The sequence below is a fragment of the Delphinapterus leucas genome, chromosome 4 (assembly GCF_059928025.1).
Source record: "Delphinapterus leucas isolate spDelLeu-1000000601 "Yukka" chromosome 4, BTC_Dleu_Yukka2, whole genome shotgun sequence".
Classification (NCBI taxonomy): Eukaryota; Metazoa; Chordata; class Mammalia; order Artiodactyla; family Monodontidae; genus Delphinapterus; species Delphinapterus leucas.
Window position 1 is genome coordinate 25,184,462 of NC_143132.1, and position 20,930 is coordinate 25,205,391.

Below are 20,930 nucleotides of genomic sequence, written 5' to 3' on the forward strand. Positions count from 1 at the left end.
ACATGTGTCAAATGATTTCTTTGGACATAAATTTTCTTTTTTTTCCTTTCTTTTTCCTTTCTTTGTTCATTGGCCCATTCAGGTTCCTAATAGAATCTTGAATTATATTTGTTATCAAATGTATAGAATATAGGTAAATATAAATAAATTTATATTTGATAATTTACCTTTCCTAATATATCTTTCTTTCTAGGCTTGTAAATGTATTAGAATATATATTTCCAAATGCATTGAAATACTTACAGTCACGTTTGTTGAAAAATTATTTTAAAAATCTAGGGCTTCCCTGGTGACGCAGTGCTTGAGAGTCCGCCTGCCAATACAGGAGACACGGGCTCGTGCCCCGGTCTGAGAAGATCCCACATGCCGCGGAGCGGCTAAGCCCGTGAGCCATGGCCGCTGAGCCTGCGCGTCTGGAGCCTGTGCTCCGCAACGGGAGAGGCCACAAGAGTGAGAGGCCCGCGTACCGCCAAAAAAAAAAAAAATCTCCTGATCTGTAGTTATATCCTCTTTCTCATTTACAACCTGGTTTTTGTGCCACCTTCCTTTCTTCCTCCCTTTCATCCTCCCTTTTTTCCACTCCCTCCCTCCCTTCATTTATTTTCTTCCTTCCTTTTTTTTCTTCTTTTTCTTCTTTCCTTCCTTCCTTCCTCCCTTCCTCCCTTCATTTATTTTCTTCCTTCCTTTTTTTTCTTCTTTTTCTTCTTTCCTTCCTTCCTTCCTCCCTTCCTCCCTCCTTCCTTCCTTTCTTTCTTTTCTTTCTTTCTTTCTTTCTTTCTTTCTTTCTTTCTTTCTTTCTTTCTTTCTTTCTTCCTTTCTCTTTCTTCTTTCTTTCTTTCTTCTTTCTTTCTTTCTCTCTCTCTCTCTCTCTCTTTCTTTCTTTCTCTCGCTCTTTCTTTCCAGATTTACCAAAGTCTATCTACCTTTATGATCTTGTTCAGAAAATTCCTGGGTAACGTCTATTATTTAATTTAATAGTTGGTAAATTTTTATATTTAATTGTGAAAACAATTTCATTTTTAAATTTAGAATGTATTTGCTCATTTTTCTAGCTTCTTGTGTTGAATACTTATATTTTAAGAGCTTTATTAAATGTACTGCATGACAAACACTATATTAGGTGATGGGGGACTTTATATCATTAACTACAGACATTTTATTAACTACAAATTTTCAAGTAGATGCTGTTGCTATTTCTTCAGATTTTGTGTCTTCTTGTTTTCATGTGCTGAATGACATGACTATGACCCATTGGTGTATACTGTATGTAAGGTATGTTTATTCCTTTTTTTGTTTCGGTATGCGGGCCTCTCACTGTTGTGGCCTCTCCCGTTGTGGAGCACAGGCTCCAGATGTGCAGGCTCAGCGGCCATGGCTCACGGGCCCAGCCGCTCTGTGGCATGTGGGGTCCTCCTGGACCGGGGCACAAACCCGTGTCCCCTGCATTGACAGGTGGGCTCTCAACCGCTGTGCCACCAGGGAAGCCCGTATGTTTATTCTTGATTTCCCTAAGAAATGAAAAATAAGTTCTTAATGTTTCATTAAATATGCACCTTCCAGTTTATTGATATCTAGATATGTTGTTACAAAATAAAACTGTATTTATGATAATAATATATAGTTGTAGATTTGCACACTGCAATATGATAAAGTCACTAAAGCAATATCATTCATACTACTCTTTACCAGTTTTATGACAAAAATACTTAGACACCCTTCTTTGTTGATATTTCATATACATTTGAAAGATTCCCCCACTTACCTGCTGACCCTGCTGATTGGCAGGCTGGTGGCATGTGACAAAGCCATAGTATAGCAGGCATGGACACAAAGTTACTAAGAGAGGCAGCAATGTCAAATATGTCTCCCACTACCACCTAAGGACGAATGTGCTAAAAAGTGGCCTTCTCTGTTTTTTATGGGTATAGTTTATCAGTTATACTTTTCATGTTCTCCTTGAAAGAGAGGTGTTAGTTACTTTGCATCTGGGAAATTACTAATAGATATCTTTCACCTTTAACACTCTGATAGTAAAGTGTCTCACGCAGTACCAGACAAAACCATAACAGAGATTGGAAATACAATGGAACCTCAATAACCTATATCAGCTCAGGTAATACATTTAATAGCAGTACTGGAACCTGGAATAAGTGGTGTGTCATAAGGAGACCAGGAAAGTGTAAATGATTATTATGCTGAGAAAACCAGAGTGAATTGTTATCCTAGTAGTAAAGGAGAGAAATAAAAAATACAATTATAGCCTGACTTATAACCAGGTTCAGAAATGAGATATTTACCTTTTTCATGTATTTTTGTATATTGTCTCATGAACCACTTTATTGTCCATATATTTATAGAATTCAATTTCCTCTTTTTCCTATGCTATATGTCCACCATTTTATATTGATGTCTTGGTCAAGACTAAATTTTGATTTAACACATTGGTTAGGGGATATCAAAATGATAATTGATGTCACCAGTATTTTAGAACATGGGATAATCCTTAAAGAGATAGATGCAATAACTGATGAGAATTTTAGTTGTGCCATGCTTGAGACAAGAACATTTCTTGCTACTTAAATTAAAGTTGCATATGTTTACACGTAAAATGATTTGTGTTATTGCATGGTCAATCAGATGGTACATTTATTCTTTTTGTCATTGAAGCTTCTGATTACCCCATCTTCTGTTTGGTTAACATCCAACCTGTGAGACTTTGGGGATGGGGAGTCAGTGCACTTCAGAGTATAGACATTAAAAATAGCAGATGTTTGCTCTACTAGGCTTCCTTGTACCTAGGATGCTTGCACAGGTCCTAGGCTCCACTTATCTAATATATCTGTTTCTACTTTAAAAGAGTACTCAGTGATGTAAAGAAAGTGGAAAAATAAAGATTTCTCACTGGCACCAGTAGTCACTGCAGCAAGCCGGATTATCTTCAGAGCCAGCACCAGCTCTGTTAGGGAGATGAGCTGAAGTACCTAATATTTGGTGTTAGTGGTCAGTGTATTCAGCATTTATCAGTTCTGTAGTGCAACTTTAGTGATTGCTCCCAACTGGATGTTCTCCATGTCTGGTTCTCTGGCCCACTTGGCTATAGGTGATATACTCAGTATTAGTTTAATATTGATACATTTTTTTCTGAATAATACAGAAATGATTCTGGATGCATCTAACTAAGAATCCAAACACTGCATACTCCACTAATGATGCCTGGGGATAAGATTCAGGTAAACATGAAGACATATGTCCGTAATGTACAAACAATACTGCAAAATCACTTTCTCCTTAGAAAACTTATTTCATAACATTTTTTATCTCACTTCAGACTTAGAACAAAAAGTAGTATCTTTTGCTCACGAGAGTCAGTTAGCTTTTGAAATGCAACTTATTAATTGTGGATAGAGTAGTAGTAAGCCTTTACATCAGCATGGAGTCACAAAGAAGCAAACAGAATAAAGCTGATCTTTACTGTAAGTCCTCCTGAAGAGTCTAGGAGCAGGAATTTCACATTGCATCTTGTAAATGATTTTTCACCGAAATTCTCCCAAGACATTGTTTCATCTCCCCAAAGTTTCACACTGAGACCACTATGAAAATCTCACAACTCTGTCACACTTGTGGTTGCCTCTCCATGGGCCACCTGCTCCAGGTGCTCTAGAACAGCTGTAGGACAAGTTCTTTAGATGACTTGGCACATGAATTCCCCCAGGAAGTGTTGTTCTTCATTCTCATGTGAGAATTTCAATTGAACAAAACCTTCCACAACTTCATATAAAAAGATATTAGCTCTCTTAGCCTAGCATTGGCCCTAATGTTTTCCTGATCCAACTTAAAAAAAACAACAGTGGGGGCTTCCCTGGTGGCACAGTGGTTGAGAGTCCGCCTGCCGATGCAGGGGACACGGGTTTGTGCCCCTGTGCGGGAGGATCCCACATGCCGCGGAGCGGCTGGGCCCGTGAGCCATGGCCGCTGAGCCTGCGTGGCCGGAGCCTGTGCTCGGCGACGGGAGAGGCCACAGCAGTGAGAGGCCCACATACCACAAAAAAAAAAAACACAACTGTGTCTAGCCTGAGGAAATACTGCTAAGAAAGAAAGGGATTGGTTTGTGAACCACAAATATTGGAGTTATTTTGACAAGTTACCTTGAACTCAACTATCTGCCCTTCATGTCTAAGGCAATTGAAGAGGGGGTATATCAATACCTTGTAGAGGCAGAGAAGTCCACTGCAGACAAATTTCTGTCAATAAAAGTACAACATCTATTGTTTATGAGATCTCCTTCTGTAGTAGCTTCTCTTACTGCTCAAATTATATCATGAAATTAATATACAATCTACCTTTTCTTCATAGGAAATGCAAATATCTTGCTAAGAATCAGTCTCAATTAGAAGAGCTAACCCCATTTTTAAAACAAGAGATTTATTAAAAAAATGTTATTTCCTTGCTTCATGCATGAAATTTGGTTTAAAATAAGTGGCAGACACCACACAGGGAGATACACATATATATACTTCCATTTCCTGTGACTGTTCTGACTCCAGTGATTAGAGTGTTTGCTAACCTAATTCTCTGTTCCTTCCATGCTGATTTTTCCACTCAGCAGCAGTGTTCACAAGTTTTTAGGACAAATGTCATTTTCAGATATTTTTAGACTAGAATTGATTAGAGTACTATTACACTTATAGATGAATTACCATTGGACCATGGCCAGTCTAATAGTATCAATTTGTGTGACATTCTACAAAACACATCTGTCATTAACCTTCTAACCCAGCCTTGTGTTTTAGGCAACCTGTAATAATTCTTTACCAACATGAAATACAGTAATGGATTTAACAAGAACAGGAAAAGGCATACCAAGTTAGGTAAGTTGCATAAGAATAGGAAGGTCAAATTAAAATCAGGTGACATTTAACAAACAAGAAATTTGAGGTTGCAATGTCTGTATTTATAGTGACTATTTAGTATTCAGTGTTCCTGTAACAGTTGCTCTAGTGTTATGTGTTTCTCTGGGTACATACAGGCCTGGAAGTGGAAAGTGTAATAGGAAAGAAAGGTTGAGGGGTTTTACTTGCAAAATTGATGCTGTTAATGTATAAGAACCATGGATGAATAAGCTAAAATGAGGGGGAAGAAGAGGTGAGCTAGCTTAAATTGAGTTATGTGAATATAAAAGCATGTGCATATTTTCAAATACTGATGACCTTTTAGTGGATTAGAAGGGATTCCTATAATTTGATTTGACAGATCGTATTGTTTTATAGCTATTGTACATGAACTTTTAATATTTTCATGGTGTATAATGTTTTCCTGTTCATAAATTCACCTTAGGATTTTTTAATTCTTCATTGAAACTTGGATGTAACACTTCAGTGTTTTACTTAATTCAGAATTTCACTGTTTTTTCCTCACTCATATATTGAAAAAAATAATTCAATATGTATTGAATTGTCATCTGCTATCATCTATTTTTGTATTGTGCCAAGGAAAAATATTCATCTGCGATGGTTAATTTTATGTGTTAACTTGCGTGGCCCTCAGTTACCCAGATTAAACATCATCGGGGGTGTGTCTGTGAGGATGTTTCTGCATGAAATTAACATTTGAATGAGGGGACTCAGTAAGCAGACTGCCCTCCCCAGTGTGAGTATTATCCAGTCCACTGAAAGAGCGAACAAAACAAAACACACAGGAGGGAAGGATTTTCCCTGTTGGTTCTTCCTTCCTCACTGTTTGAGCAGGGACATCTCTTCTTGTCTTCCCTGACCTCAGACTAAGATTTACATCATCAGCTTCCCTGATTCTCAGGCCTTTGGACTCAGACTGAATTACCCCTCTGGTTTTTCTGAGTTTCCAGCTTCAGATGGCAGATGGTAGAACTTCTCAGCCTCCAAATAAATGTGTGTGTGTGTGTGTGTGTGTGTGTGTGTGTGTGTGTTTATGTGTGTGTGTGTGTCCTATTGGTTTGGTTTCTCTGAAGAAACCTAATACATCAACGTTGTCATTTTGCATGTATTTTATTTATGTTATGAAATTTAAAATTAAGATTATTTTGAAATATACACAAGAAGAAAAATAGTATAATGACCCCACATAGTCATCACAAAGCTTCAAAAATTACCAATATCCTCATGTTTTGTTTCATCATATATTCATTTTAAAGCAATATTTAACATTTAATAAACCAAAAATATGTCTAGCTATCAAATTTTAGTATTCTTCACACAGAGATGAAAATAAACAAAAAATAAATGCAATATCCTCTAATAAGCATTAACCTAGTTTTAACTATATGCATATTCAAATAACTATATGTTGTTATTCTTTTTCCTAAGGGACAAGTGGTTTATGTGTGGAGAACTGATATATGCATATTTGTGCATACTGTATTCTCCACACATATATCTACATGTTTGTTTAAATTACAAAATGGGAAAATCACTGATAGGTCCCAAATGAGTTGTATGTAGACCATAAAGTATACATAAAGAAGGAAGTAGCTATAGAGATCTAGAATTATTAGAAAAAAAAATGATTTGAAGAAAACATAGAGTTTGAATAAAAATAAAATGTAGTTGTTTGTCTCATGAATGGAGAGGATTTGCCTCAGGACCGAAAGACTTACTATTCATCAGCTGAGGGTGCTGGCAGCTGATGCCTTTCAACTGTCAGTCATCTCTGGGCATTGCCCTCTTCTGAAGAGATTTCTTTGCCAAGGTCAGATCCCGTTCCCAGAGCAGCCAACATCTAATGACTAGTGTATGTTGTGAGAGTGTAAGGCCCTGCTCCCTCACCACCATGTGCGACTACCTCCAGTAAACATCTGAGCTTCTGTGCATTTAGGACACTGGCTGAAGCCTTTGCTGAGTCTGCATCATAATCCACCTTCTCCTTTGCCCAATCCTGCTTCCTTTCCCTCCATTTTAAAGGAGCAGATCCCATAAGGATGCCCGAAGAAACTACCTACCTAAGAAATATGCAAGTCTATTTCCAAGTAAGACAATTTTCAGCATGAAAGGGTTGAAAGTGATCAGGAGACATCAAGCAGATGGCCTTCAAAGGACAAAATTAGGGCAAGATGGTTTCTAGTGTTCTTGAAAGACAAAAATACTTTATTTAGCTCAAAGGTAGGGATTTTGGTAAAAAGTGTTTCTCAGTGTAAAATTTGTGAACCACCTGTGTCAAATCCAAATTTCTAGTCTCTCCCAAATCTTCATTTGTGTGTGTGGGTGTTTGGGGTAGGAAGGATGTGACAATACCTTGGATCTGCCTTTGTTAGTAATTCTCTGGGTGATTCTGTGCATCCTAATGTGACAAAAATTGCTTGTAGTACATAAAACAGAGGGGAAGGCTGTGTCTGGAGTTTATCAGATATATATTCTGGGAAGCCTCTTACTATATATACATATGATATAATACATATATACCCATTTATTTATTTATATTTATCTTATATTTATTTATTTATTTTCCTTTTCCTCTTCCATTACTGTTTTGAAGGAGGTTGTTCTTTACATAAGAATTTAGTATAAATGTCACCAAACCACAAGGAGCCTCATCTGTACCCAACAGAGACATCTGCAAAATGCCTAGACATATACATGAAGATTTTGTGTCTCCTGTTATTGAAGAGAGGATGATAATATCTTTATTTGTATTATTTATAATAACCTTAAGTTGGGGAAATGGGGAAGTCATGGAATCGTTGCATGAAAGTTAAATAAGGAAGTCATAGTGAGGATGGGAGCTGTATTAGTCAGGGTTCTCCAGAGAAAGATAGCCAATAAGATATCTATATCTGTACCTATCTATATCATAATATTTATTATAGGGAACTGGCTTACATGACATGGAAGCTAAGAAGGCCCATGATCTGTGTCTGCAGGAACGCTGGGGGTGCACATTGAAAGCCTGAGGGCAAGAGAGCCCATGATGGAGATTCTGGTCTGAGTCTGAAGGCCTAGGAACCAGGAGCACTGAGGGCTTATGCAGTAGGGCAGAGGGCAAATGTAACCTTCCTCTGCCTTTTGTTCTATTCAGATCCTCAAAGGATTGAATCATGTTCATCCACACTGAGGATGACAATCTGCTTTATTCAATTAAAATGTTAATCTCTTCCTGAAACAGTCACAGACACACCCTGAAATAATGTCTAACCAGATATCTGGGCACCCCGTGATCCAGTCAACTTGACACATGAAATTAACCATTGCAGGTGTTAAGTAGCAAATCCAATGGACTGTGCTACCTGTGTACCCATTTAACCTCAGAGCCATTTCTTATACCTGTCCTACTGTTCCTTGTATTCCGGAGGAGCTAACTCCAGCCCAGTGGACTGCATTTTCCCATGTCACCTGGCTTTGAGCCAGCTTTCACTTAAGGGAAGGAGAAAAGGGAAGCCAGAGTCTTTCTTCCTCTTCCTCTCTGCCTTTGGGAGAATCTATATTTCTTTTAGCTTTCTGGGAAACCACATCCTGTATATCCAGGCACTGCAAAGAAAACTGAGCTCCTGGTACTAGTTACAAAACCTCATCCCTTGTCATTCTAGGGATGTGAGTGGGTTTCTCTTCTGTTAATCTCTGATTTGCCTTGCCAATCTCTGATTTTTTCTTAGCTCTTGCATCACCTGTATAATCAATTCCTTGCATTGAATTTCCTCTGTATTAAGTACTTAGGTTGGTTTCTTCTTTCCTGGTCAGGTTGTGCATGACATACAACCACAGAACAGAGGGGAACATTTGCACCAGTCCAAAGACTGCTGAATAGGGTCAACTATTTGTACTGTAATTAAAACAAAACAACAAAAAACAAACAAATACTGCTTAAAGTTATTTAGTGCACCCCTGATTCTGAACCTTCAAAAGGTTCAATATGATAGAATATCAACAATTAGAATCACATGAACCAAGTCCACACAACAGCAACCTGTTTAATCTCAAAAATCTTCCGATTTTTCTAACAGAAAATTTTTCTTATTGATTTAATAACATAGAAATAAAAAATACATCTGTGTGTAACCTCTATAGTATTTGACACCGTGAGGGTATTTTTAAAGTTTGGAGATCAGGACTCAGGGAGAGTTCACATAAGACCAAAATAATACCAATACTAGAGCTGAGATGACTATTTCACACATTTTTTTTCTATTTGATTATCTGGAAAAATACTGGCAGTAAAAAAAAAACAAAAAAAAAACTGTATGCCTCTTTAAACGGACACAAACCAATAAGCAGGCAAACAAACCAACCAAAAAACCCAACATTTTAAAATCTCCAACTTAGATGAATTTGTTGATTACCTGATTAAGTTATTTAAATTGCAAATCAAAAATAGTAAAATTATAAATTCACCAGAAAAAATTATTTTCCTTAGCCTAATTAAATAATAATGTCCTAAATATATATTGAAATCCTTAAGATTAGAAATGGAATTTATATATATTAACACAATTTTTTCTCAACAAAATACTTGACTTCCTTTTTTGTGATAGAAATATTTCAAGGTAGAGATTTTAAAATCTCTAAAAGAATCTTTTAAAAGAAAGGGTTTATAGTCGGTGTCAATGATAAAATCAATGAAAAATAATGATAAATTGTAACTGCTTTGTATTGGATATAAATGTATAAATAGGATTAATTTGGTATAGGCTGTTTAAAACTTTAAATTAGCTATTTAAAAAAGTGTCTGTTTGTATTAGTATATATGTGTAGCCTGATTTGCTGAACTCATCAACATTTGTTTCTTTTGCAAGGAATCCATCTATTGCCACTTCATTATGGCCTGAAAAATAATAGGCAAGAAAATAAATCATATATACAACTTCAAACAGTTTCTCATATTTTAATACATACTTTTGTGAGAATTCCTCATTAGACAATTTCATTCTTTGGATATAGTTGTTTGCCTATGACATTGAAATGAGTACAGAGAAATCTTTTTGAGATAAAGATCATTGAATAGACTTCCTTTTAAAACAATTGAACAATACAATGGAGATTATAAATTTGAAATTTTCAAACTGACCCAATCTCTCTAGCAATGACTAGAGATATGTGCAATTCTTTTATCAAGAAAGAAATTAATAGAAAAATAAATTGCAGCAATAAAATTTTGATCAAGGTAATAACAAGAAACATGTTGGTTCGTATTTTTAGGCTGTCTTAGATCTTAAGCAAATAAATAGTTAGCAGTTGAATATTACTTCAGTTCAGTCTATCCCTGATAAAATAAGCAAATAAAGTAGCAAGTGAAGCAGGGTCCAATTACTAACTTAAAGTATCATTTCTTTGTGCTCAGATACAATTAGTATATTTTAAATTACTCATTTCCCCTAAGATATTTGCTTGTATTTGAGAGGAAAATAAAAAGAAAAAAATAACATCTAATGTATGAAAATTTATAAGGCACGCTGTTACTGGTTTTATTCACACAGCTTTTCAAAATTTTGTCCCTTGAAACCCTATTCTGGTCAAATGCTCCAAGAAGTATGGGTTCCATGGTCAAATAAGTTTATTTGTGTAATAGATTTCTTACTGAATAGTCACAGAGCATTTTGTGTTTTAAAGGTTTAAAAGCAATGATAAATCTGGTACCAAAGAAACGACCTGTGCTTAACCCAATGATATCCGACTTTATTTGAAGCAAATCTTGTTTTTGTCACTTACCAACATTATGTAAAATAGTTCTTGAAAGGTTTATGTACAAAGCCTTATGTACCATATTTTTCTTGTGATTTACTTTTTTTAAATAGTTAATTCATATTTCTCACATAACAATGAGAGTTAAAGGTAGTTTATGGCATCTAAAATGAATTAGAAAAAGCAAATTTATCTTTCCTGAAAAAAAGAGATAGAGCTGGTGTCAAAAATTAAAATATGGAATTAGGGATACTTGATGTATAATGTACGGGATGCCTAAAACTTGAAATACTGTAACATTCAGGCAGCCTTTTGCAAAGATGATATGTTTCATGAAGATGAAACAACTCACTTATCTGAAACGCTGCCTTCCACACGAAATATTGAAATGACATAACTGAATGAAATAGAATACTTTGGCTAGTATGGATTTAATAAGAGTTGAATAAGAGATTCCATCTTGCTTTCAGATTAGTCATTATTATTTTATGTTATGCTCTTAGACTGGAAAAGTTGGGTTTTCACTACTTCCATGAAAACAGTGTATATGGCATATGATCAATCCATTATTTGAAATAAAATCTGGAGTTGAAAAAAAAGTTAGCAAGTTTTTGTTAAGAGGAGAACTTAGCTAAAAATAATTGAAAGTCTGCCTGATTTTTCCTGTCACTGATGGAAGACCAATGCTAGTGTGAAAATGGAAAAATTTGGTTTCAATATTAGAGAACTTTATAATTTTTTGAATTATGAAGAATAAAACAGCTTTAAGAGTTTATCCCTACTCATCTCTTCTTTCCTTTATATTTTTATTTCTCCCTTTGTTCTTGGTATTGTACCCTGCAAAGAACTGAGACTATGTCAATGGTGTTGAATTAAGGATCTCAGAAGCAAGAACATGATTCTATGAAAACAGTCCTTTAGAAATGTCAGTTTTATTAGGGCAAGCCTATTTCCAAGTAATAGACCTAGCACTGAAAATTCAAGAGTGCCACATAAATAGATGAGAGAAAATAAAATAGTAGGAGATTAAGATTTATAGGCAAATAATTTTCTACCTGATTTGTGTTTTATTGTCTTGAGCTATAGCACTGTCTGTATATTTGCAGGTAATTTCAGCAACAGATTTATGTCGTCATCTAATTTAAAACATAGGCCTTCATAAAATGTTCACTTTCTTTATCTTCCTATAAATAGTATCATTTTCTCCACTTTTTTATGAAGGAGTAGGTTAAAAATAATAGCTTCTTTCTCAAAATATATGTGTATTTAAGAGTATTGCAGTCTCAACAGGGCAGAAAAAAATATAGTAAAAATCATGGAGATAGCATCCAATCAATTAGTGAACACTGGGCTGGGATCTAGTCATGTTCAAAAGTGAAATGAATTAAAATGCATACTTTTCTATGCCTAATTTTAGATTGCTACAAAGGGTGACTGCAATATGCAGAATGAGAACATGGGACTCCCCAGAGTTCAAAGGCATCTGCCATCAATTCTGTTGAACTTTGGGGCCTTCAGTCTTCTTCAGATTATTGCATTTGTAGTGGCAGCAGAGATACCTAATCACAAAGTTTTCGATGACAAAAATAAAAGTAAGATGCATAATTTCACTCAAACTCGTCTCATATTAATTGGCTTTGGATGTTTATTAATGTTATTAAGCCAAGTTATTAAGTTTAAAAGAATCAACCATGTTAAATGAGTATAACAAAAGTAAGAAGTGCTTTCCATATTCTCTCTCATGCCAACACCCTCCCAAAAAGCAAGCACTTTCCAAAATTTTATCTGTTCAACTATCATTTAGCTCCAATTATTTAAGTAGTATGTTCATACCCATATCTCTTGAATAAGTTATACAAACATTACCTACTGTGCACTTCCTATTATGGAACATGGAAATTTAGCCCTGCCACACCCTCTCCCCTTCCCCCAGTAATTATTCGTACATTCATTCGTTCACACAGAAGAGTGAGTTACTGACCTACTGTCTGCCACTCACTTCTTTAAGATCTGGAAATAATAGCGTGGGAATACAATTCTATCAGGAAAAGGCAAGCAATAAACAAACAGTTTAATATGTCAAGTAATTATATGTGCTAACAGGAAAAATAAGGTGAGAAAGGGAATAGAGAGTAAAGAGGGGGTTGGTTAGGAAACACTTCTTTCATAGGCTTATATTTGAACGGAAGTCTGATGAGATGAGGAAGGATCTATGTGACTATCAAGGGAAAGAATTCCAGGTAAGAAAAACAAAAATTGAAAATTTTGAGTCAGGAATGTTCTTGGTATTTTCTAGAATTGATTAAGAGACTAAGACAGCCATGCCAAAATTGTGAAGGAGCAGGCCTTAGAGCATAATATTAGAGAACAGATCATAATATTAGGGACTAGATTTTACATCTGAGGTGATGACCCTCTATCCTTTACCAATGTCACCCTGGACAAAGCTACCAACGCTTCTTGACTGGACCAATTCAAAAGTCTTTTAACTGGTCTCTCTGCCACACCCTCAGAAATAAACAATAAACCTTTGAAATAAGTAAATTACACACTTGGTTAGAAGTAGAGTTTTGTTACAGAAAAAGAAAAAAATAGAGGATGGAAAGAGGATTGGGAGTGCAGTTAATGTGTGAATGTGTTTGGGAAAGGTTGCAGTAGAGGGTGGTCAAAAAAGGCCACAGCCAGAGAGCTGAGCGTGTTCCAGGCACAGGGAGCATGTTCAAGTTAAAACAGAAAGATGGTGTGACCGGAATGGAATGAGTAGGGGGGAGATTAGTAGAGAAGAATGTCTGAGGTAAAAAGGACTCAATTATTTACTTAATCCATATTTTATGCCATTATTATTACATAATTATTTGCAAAAGTTATGTCACATTAAGAAATTTGACTTTTACTTTGAGTGAAATGGGGAAACATTGAAGGATTTTGAGCAGAGAGTCACATTTCAAATTTAGTTTCACGTGAACCCCTCTGGTTACCATGTTGAGAATAGACTGTAAAATAGAAAAGGTGAAAGGAGACAATCAGTTGAGAGTCTACTGCTGTATTCTGTTCTCAATATGACTGGTGACTCAACACAGGTGACATATGAGGAATTAAGGATGAGATTTTGAATGCATTGCAGATAAATTATTTGATACATAATGCTTTAAAATGTATTTATCTGTCCTTCCACAGTTTTGTTCTATTTTGCCTGTGTATAAAATTCAGGCTGAAAATTATTTTTTTCCCAGAATGTTAGAAGCCATTGCTCCATTGTCTCTCAGCTGTTGTTGAAAAGTTGGTTGCCAATTTTACTTCAAAACCTCGATAAGATCCATGTTTTTCTTTCTTTGAAATTCTTTGTATCTTCTCTTTATTTCAAGTATTATGAAAGTTTTTGATGGTAAGCCTGAAGTGTTGTGGAGGAAGCTTGAGTTGCATTCTGTGGGTAGCCTTTTTAGGAATATAAAGGTTCTTTTTTTTCTTTAATCTGCAGTGTCAATTATCAGTCTGTTTTCAATTATTGGTATTCAAGATTATACTTATCTGCCAGTTTCATCAAAAATAGCTGTGCTTTTCCTCAAATTCTTGCTTGTAAGTTATTCCTTTGAATATGCCATAAGCTGAAAACATAAAATAAAACATAAGACCAAGATTCTGGAAAGGTCTTTTCCAGGTCAAGGAGATTTCAAAGCAATCTGTAAACAGTTTATCCATGATCATCCCAAGTTTAGCATTCACTGGATTACAACATACCTCTTTTCTCTACCTTGTGATTCTGTTCTTCCCTACCTTCTCTTATCTTTCCAAAATACATGTATCAATTGAGACAGGACTTTTGGTTTTTCTATTAATGTGCATTGCTCAAATATGTGCATACCTTGAAAATCTGTCTACTTTTTTGACATTTAACTATGGGTTAATTTTTGTTTAATATATAATGTGTCTATTCACTTATCCGTTGCTATATTTCATTACAATAATGTTTCTCTTTAAAATTGTAGCTCTTTGATCTTTTAATACTCTTTTTTCATTATTCTCTCAACCACTTCACAACTATTAAGTCCGTTTACCTTCTCTCAAATTATTGAACTCTGAACGAATTGAATCACTATTATGATAATTTGCCTGCATTTGTTCCATTAAAGAGCACATGAGAATCTCTAGCCATAAACATACTATTTCTACTTAATATGCTTGGCTGCTCAAAGAAATCTTGATTTATCAATTTTCCATGTGGAAATTGGCTTCGTAAATGAATGTATCTTACTCTGCAGGCAATTTTGCACTTTAGTAAAATAATTATTATAATTTTAAAAAGCAACATTTTGACACAAAAATGTATTATAGAAACAGAAGCAAATTAAATATTAATATATTTTATATTCCCACAAGCTAGAAATACACATTATAAACTTCTACAATTTATTTTCTCCCCCAGACACCCCCTAGTATCCTATATCAAAAATGTTCAGCTATTATTATTAAAGATTTTTTTGTTGTTGTTCTTTCTTTGCTCACTTGCTTATATATTTGTTTTTAGGCACATTAAAATTAGATAAAATAAACTTACCCAAGATGCGCTGTGAACACATAGACAATGGATTAGGTTGAGTTTGCAGCTTAAAGTTAAAATCCTTGATATAATGACAAACAGAAAAATGGAGATTTTGGTATTTAAAGGGACATTTGGTTTTTGACTACATATTTATCTGATGTTAAAATGCCTGTATTATGTTCTTCCTGAAAAAATCTATCTCTTGGGATTCTCCCTATCTGCTTCTCAAATCCTTCAATGACAAGCTAAAGTTATTTACTCTCAGAGGTTGTTCCTGACCTTCCTATCCTAGGAGACTGCTTCCTCCCTGTAAAAGTCTTGGTCTTACATCTGCTATTTATCTATCCACTTCATACTACCAGCTACATTATTGAAAATTATGCTTAACACATTTGTATTCAGATTTTGTATTTACGTTTTGGAACCATGATTAAACATTAACCATGATTAAAGATATTCCAATTATAGCTGCCTGACTAAGAGTGCTCACCAAAATCATTGTCCCCTGCAAAATGTCAGACCACCAAATGAACAACAGAATGAGAGCAATGTATCTCATTTTCAATGAACAAATAATCAGGAATTTTGAGGTCTAATCACAGAACATACTGGTAAACAATAAAAAGGTTTTATATAACACAAAGAAGGTATACTTCTAACACGGATGTAAAAGTGGGTTTGGCAAAGAATATCTAAGACTTATGTGGAGAAAAACAAAACAGTAGGTCTATGGCTGTTACTTCAATATCAATGTTCATTATAGAGCTATATAAATATGACAACTTAGACTAGTGGAGCAGATTAAGAAGTTCAGAAATATATGTGTATCTGATAACTAAATAAGTGGTATTTCATATTTGTGGTGAAGGGGCAGATTTTTTTAAATGGTCTTGAGAAAAATGGGTTAATGTGGAAAAAATGAATTTGCACTTATACCTTGCACCATAGACAAAATCATTTCAAGGAAAATTCAATGCATTCATGCAAAACGCCATGTTATAATATTTTTAGAATATAATACAATAAAATATTTTCAAATTTTATTGTAAGAAATGGTTTCTCAAATGTGGCTTTGAAAATGCAATTATAAAGGAAAAAAGGGCAACTAGAAGTAGAAACTTTTATATGGCTGTAAATAGAAGTACTAATTTTTAATGTAGAAATGATATTCACTTGAAGTTAGAAATTATTTTCATCAAAGTGCATCATAAGGGGATTTTTTTAAAAAGAAAATTGGGAGAAGTTATTTAAGATTTCAATTACAAATTACTTGTATATATATGGACACAAAGCTAAGCTTTTAAAAAATATATTAAAATTTTAAAGCAAGCACTTCAGAATAGTGAAAAAGATGAATGGCTGATCAAATGAATATCATTAGAAAGCAGGGAAATCAAAATTAAAATTATGAGATACAATTTTATAACAATGTAATTAACATTGAAGAGGGCTACAGTATCAAATGTTTACAAGTATGTGCAACAAGGATAGCATTCATACACAGCACAGTAAGAATAAATTAGGAAATGTGCTTTGCATAATAGTTTGGCAATACGCAGTGAAGTGAATCAATTCTACTTATGGGTATTTAGCCTAGATAAATGTACTCATGTGTGCATTGTGGGACATGTGATAGAATGTTCATGGTGTCATTGTTTAAGAAACTGGAACATATCAAACTTTTATCAAGACTAGAATAAAAACAGTAATTTGTAATATGTGGATAGAGTAGAATAATATTCAGAACTGAAAATGAATGAAGTACAGTTATATAGAGCAACAAGGTGAAAGGTATAAATCACAGAAGACTACATACAGTGTTATTTAATTTATATAAAGTTTAAAGTCAGGCAATACTGAATAAAATGTATGTCAGGAAAGGTGCATAATTGAAAAACTGTGAAAATAAAAACAGAATGATTAAAAGAAAAATGAATATAATTTTAACCTTGGTGGAAAGAGAGGATGCAAATATTATTAGGGAAAAGGACTCATATCAGGAGAAGGGAGCTTCTAAGTTACAGACAGTGTTGTGCATTTTAATTTAAATGATGATTCTATTGGTGCTCCTGTTACTGTTATTAAATGTACACTAGGTTTTACACAGTCGCATGTGTGTGTGTGTATGTATGTACAGTCATTACAGACATGGCCAGGTTTCCAAAAGAGTTAAAAACAGTTCATGCTCAATTTTAGTAGCATTTATGAAATTACATTTCAAATATATGCTTAAGAATTAAATTATACTCTTCTATCCTCTTAATGAAGATGCAGCAAGAAGCTCAACCATATATTGATTTTGTCTCTGTGTGTCATTGAACTTTCTATTGGCAGGACTTGGAACTAATAGCTTTAGGAATGGATGAACACAATTTGGCAAATGTAGCACCTACTCAAATGTCATGGATTTGGAGTTTGAAATTGAACTCAAACATTTCGAGTATCAAATTCCACTAGTTACTAGAGTAAAATCAATTCCTGGTTCAAGAGAAAAGACCTGTGCCTGCTAAGGCTCTATGAGCATTTAGCACACTCTATTTAAAAACTTATTTGACTAGCTGAGTCAAGTGTGATAATTCCAAAGCCCCCCCCAAAAAATTATATATATATATATATATATTTTTTTTTTTCTCTCAATACACGGGCCTCTCACTGTTGTGGCGTCTCCTGTCACGGAGCACAGGCTCCAGATGCGCAGGCCCAGCGGCCATGGCTCACGGGCCCAGCCACTCCACGGCATGCGGGATCCTCCCGGACTGGGGCACAAACCCGCGTCCCCCGCATCGGCAGGCGGACTCTCAACAACTGCGCCACCAGGGAAGCCCCGAAAATATTTTTATTGAGGTTTACAATAAAAACTTTTATTGACGTGTTTTTTATCGTTTTACAGTTTGTGTTAATTTCTGCTGTACAGCAAAGTGATTCAGTTATACTTATATATACATTTTTTAAATATTCTTTTCCAGTATGGTTTACCTCAGGATATTGAATATAGTTCCCTGTGCTATACAGCAGGACCTTATCATTTCAAAATATTCATTTCAGAGCTAAAAGAATATATTTGGTTTTAAGAGATTTTAATTATAATTCAAAATAAAGTTATTCCCCCAATTGTTATAATACCCATTGTATTTCTCATACTACTAAGTCATCTGTGATTTAATTGAGGTCCAGCAATTGCCAATACCTTCTTTAAGACAGATGACACTGGAGAACAAAGTGGGCAGTTTAGATTACTATTTGCATTTCTTTTTTTTTTTTTACTATTTGCATTTCTAAGCTTTATCCTTTTAGTCATCAAATAATAATATTTAGAATATAGCATATGTAAAATATATGATCTCATCTTGCTAAAAAAATTATTTTGTGATTTAATATTCAACAAAATATTAAGTTGTTGGAATGTCCAATTCACAGAGACAGTAATTACAATTATTAAACAACTTTGGAAAAATTAAGAAAATTTCAAGTCATCATCATTCTAAGGAATGTATCACAACTTAGAAATTCAGAAGTTTCTATAGAAAACTATGTGGTCCTAGTAATTGGGTTGGTTTTTCCATTATATTCATCCCTGCTTTATAATATTGTCAATATGTATATTTTAATATGCCCCAAAAAAGGAGTTTTAACAATGACTTTCATGCTTATAAACCTGGGATATTGAGTTCTTATAAATACCACTTAAACCTGTCAGATACGTACTAAGATAACTCATTCACGGTTGTAACCTAAAGGCTGAAGAAAATATTATAACCCAGAAGAGAAAACAAAGGTTGATAAAGATGAGTGAGGGAGGAGAATTGAGCAACAAATCCAAGGTGAAAATTCAATTTCTAAAACATTAAGTTAGAATAAGACTGAGCTAGGGAAAATGTTTTAAGGCATAAAAACTCAATAAATGTAAGACCAGATACCATAAAACTCCTAGAGGGAAACATAGGCAGAACACACTTTGACATAAATAGCAGCAATATCTCTTTGGATATGTTCTCCTAAAGTAAAGGATATAAAAGCAAACAAACAGATGGGACCTAATTAAACTTAAAAGCTTTTGCACAGCAAAGAAAGCCATCAACAAAATGAGAAGACAACCTGCTGAATGGGGGAAAATATTTGCAAATGATATGACTGATAAGGGATTAATATCCAGCATATATAAAAAGCTCATACAATTTAACATAAACAGACAATGCAATTTAAAAATGGGCAGATGAGGGCTTCCCTGGTGGCGCAGTGGTTGAGAGTCCGCCTGCTGATGCAGGGGACACGGGTTCATGCCCCGGTCCGGGAAGATCCCAGATGCCGCGGAGCAGCTGGGCCCTTGAGCCATGGCCGCTGAGCCTGTGCGTCTGGAGCCTGTGCTCCACAACGGGAGAGGCCACAACAGTGAGAGGCCTGCGTACAGCAAAAAAAAAAAAAAAAAAAAAAAAGAAAAAATGGGCAGATGAACTGAGTAGGCATTTTTCCAAAGAGGAAATGCAGATGACCAACAGGCACAGGAAAAGATACTCAACATCTCTAGTCATCAGGGAAGTGAAAATCAAAACCACAATGAGAGTATCACCTCACACTTGTCTGGATAGCTATCAAAAAAATACAGGGCTTCCCTGGTGGCGCAGTGGTTGGGATTCCGCCTGCTGATGCAGGGGACACGGGTTCATGCCCCGGTCCGGGAGGATCCCACATGCCATAGAGCGGCTGGGCCTGTGCTCCTCAATGGGAGAGGCCACAACAGTAAGAGGCCCGTGTACCACAAAAAAAAAAAAAAAAAAAAAAAAGAATACAAATGACAAATGTTGGCAAGAATGTGAAGTAAAGGGAACCCTTATACACTGTTGGTGGGAATGTAAATTTATGCAGCTACTGTGGAAAACAGTATGGAGGGTTCTCAAAAAAACTAAAATTAGAACTACCATATGATCCAGCAATTCCACTCCTGAGTACCTGGGTATTTATCCAAAAAACCTCCATGAATTCGAAAAGATACAGGAACCCCAATGTTCATAGTAGCATTATTTATAGTTGCCAAGATATGGAAGCAACATATGTGTCCATCAACAGATGAATGGATAAAGAAGATGTGAGATATATATATATATATATATATATATATATATATATATACACAATGGAATACCACTAAGCAATAAAATTTATGAAATTTTGCCATTTGCACCCACATGAATGATGAATGGACTTGGAGGGCATTATTCTAAGTGAAATAAGTCAGACAGAAAGAAAAATACTGTATGATATCACTTATATGTGGAATCTAAAGAATGCAACAAACTAGTGAATATAACCAATATAACCGGACTCACAGATGTAGAGAACAAACTAGTGGCTGCCAGTGGGGAGGGAGGGACAATATGGAGGTGAGCGAGTGGCAGATACAAACTGCTGAATGCAAGATAGGCTCAAGGATGTATTGTACAACATGGGGAATATAGCCAATATTTTGTTATAACTGTAAATGGAAAGTAACCTTTAAAAATTATATAAAAATAAAAATTCTAAAAAAAGAATAAAAGCAAAACAAACAAACAAAAAAAACAGTAGAGAAATGAATCATACTGGATTCTGGGCACCTAACCCAGGTATGGGCCAGCTAGCTGTAACACATGGGGTCAGGACTGATATCAAACATTGTTAATATAAAATTAAATGAGCCTCTCAATCAACTCTCATTTAATGATCACCTCCTAATACAATGGACCATGTTAGATTTCAGAGATACTGAGAAGAAA